We start from the raw sequence: 2,610 nt of genomic DNA on the forward strand, positions 1-2,610 counted from the left end.
GAACTCACCGACAGGGGTAGCTCTCATGCAGCAGAGACCTGCAGATTCTGATCTTCAGAAGGAAGCCACTGGACAGAGAGGCAAGCTGGTTGAAGGAAGCGCTTGGGGGGGGGGGACAGCTGCCCTGAGTGGGTGTTAAGTGCTGAGTGGCACTTAAGCCATGAGACATGCTCCTCCTTCAAGCCCTTAACAGAAATATATTATGTGGAACAGATTTATACCCACCTTTCTTCCCAATGGGGACCCTAAACAGCTTACATAGCTTTTCTGTCCTCATTTCATCCCATGAAGTAGGTTAGGTTGTGAGTGAGTGCCCAAGGTTGCCCAACATGCCACAGTGGGGATTTGAATCTGGATCTCTCAGATCCTAGTCTAATACTCTAAACACAGTTCTTAATGTTACAGCTGAAGATAGCTTTCTACAAGGAGGCTGTTCTCAGTAACATTCTTGTGGCAAGCATGAGTACACAGATTCTTTGGTCTACATAAGGAAGAGCCATTTCCATTTTTATTCTCCCTTTACAACTCTAAAAGTTCCCGTTATCCTTTCTCTGCCTTTATTCTGCTCCCAATAGAGCCAATAACAGCAAGGGTTGAGTTTCTAAAGGATGATTCAATGGCGCTTCCTGCTGGAATGAAAGCCATGGCAGATCTTCCTTATCCCAACAAGGATCATCTCCTGAGAACTGCTGTATAGTGGCTCAACCAAACTGTTCTATATGAAGCCAATGAAAGAGGTTATGCATATCTTTAACATAAGAGTACCGGTTTGTAACTGTAGGTGGTGGGGAATATGAGTGCATAGATCTCTCTTGTAACCTATCAGCTAATAAAAATGGCAGCAAAATATTCCTTGCACATGTTACATAAAGTGCCATTTTAGTCCTCTGCTCACCATTCCCCCCACCCCATTTGGAATGATTTACTTACTGTGTGGATGATGCAAATTTCAAGTATTGGAAAAATTGCAGCACCTCACCCCTTTTATGCTGCCATTGCTGCTGTGCAAAAGGAGAGGAGGATGGTTTATAAAAGATGCACTACCCACTTTACTGATTGAGAGAGAAGGGGAGGGGGGATATGTGATGACAGAAATGTACAGGAACATATATAAGAAGAGGTGTAAGTGTACATTAGAGAAGAAGGCTGCAAGATGTAGGAGTGCAGGAAGCATATGGGGAAGGGGAAAGTATGCATGTTGGAAATGGAGGAACTCATGAACCCAATCCATCCTGAAAAACCTTAGCTATATTGATATTGTAAACATTCTTCCAGTGCTAAGTTATGCTGCTGCTGAAGGTTATGGGTAGAGATGGGCATGTACTGAAAAACAGGTTTGGGGTTTGGAGTGGCCCCCGAACACTAAACTGAGCCGGAATTTCCCCAAACCAGCAAGTTCAGAAGCAAGGGGGGGGGGGAGAGACACGGATTGGATGGCTCACAGATATTTAAACAGCTAACTAAAATGTCCATGGGATCTATCCCACAAATATGTTCACTGGTTCCTTTAACAACTTGGCCATTCCCTTGGTCACCAAATGATAAGGATGAACTGGACGTAAGTATATGTAGAGAATGCACAGGTAAGTGTTCCATTTTACACTTCAAATCAAACCACCCTAACAGCCTTCAGAACAACATGGCCAATACATAAGACAAAGTTTGAAACAACTTTTAGTAAGGTTATAAGATCCACATAATGGGGTTAGGAATTGTTGGGCACCACCATTGTGAAATATGTGTAGCACATCATTTTGCCATTGAAACTGACATGGTCATACTATCTAACTTGGTTTTGTAAAACCCGGGGGTTTCTTGATGACCCTGGAAGGTTTCCTGAATGGGTGGGAGGTAATTCATTTTTTATATATATTTTTTAAAAATGTTAAACATTTATCAGGTAATACGACCATATATGGTTATGTTGACTCCCCCCAAAAATGGCCAATGATATGCCTGGAGGGGGTGGGAATGTGAGGGACTCTGGGTGGGCACATACACAGCTATGCTTCCCAACTATATTCTGCCTGATTGTACCACTTCTGAGGTTTCTCAAAGCCTGAAGAATATTTTAGGGGTTTCTCAATGGTAAAAAAGTTGGGAAAGGCTGATCTAACTTAAGAAATATAATTGCAAAACCAGAATATATATGCTGTCATTTGTCCTTGAGGGAGGAGCTATATTGGAAGCAGCATGTGAGCAACTAAGACAAGCATTCTGGAACACCACGCGCAACTCAAGAACATATTTCCAGAAGGACCAATGGGTCTTAATTTGAAAAATATGGGATATTCACATGATTTATGTTGTCCTGAAGTTCTAACCATATCCTTTTAATAGAACAAACATTAGAAAGAGTCTGTTACAATTAAAGACATATTTTATCTACATGTTTAAAACTGGCTATACTATCTAACTTAAAGAATATACTAATTGCAATACCAGAAAAATCTATGTAGAAGTAATGTGTTTACTAGAACTAAATAACTATTTTTGATAGTTCCCTTTACGTTTGCTGCTTAAGTGGGTGTACCTGAGGGGTTTGAAAATGAAGTTAAAGCCTTTGATTTGTACACAGCTAATGACAGACTTAGAAGAAGTTGACGCTGA

The sequence above is a fragment of the Paroedura picta genome, chromosome 4 (genome assembly GCF_049243985.1).
Source record: "Paroedura picta isolate Pp20150507F chromosome 4, Ppicta_v3.0, whole genome shotgun sequence".
Classification (NCBI taxonomy): domain Eukaryota; kingdom Metazoa; phylum Chordata; class Lepidosauria; order Squamata; family Gekkonidae; genus Paroedura; species Paroedura picta.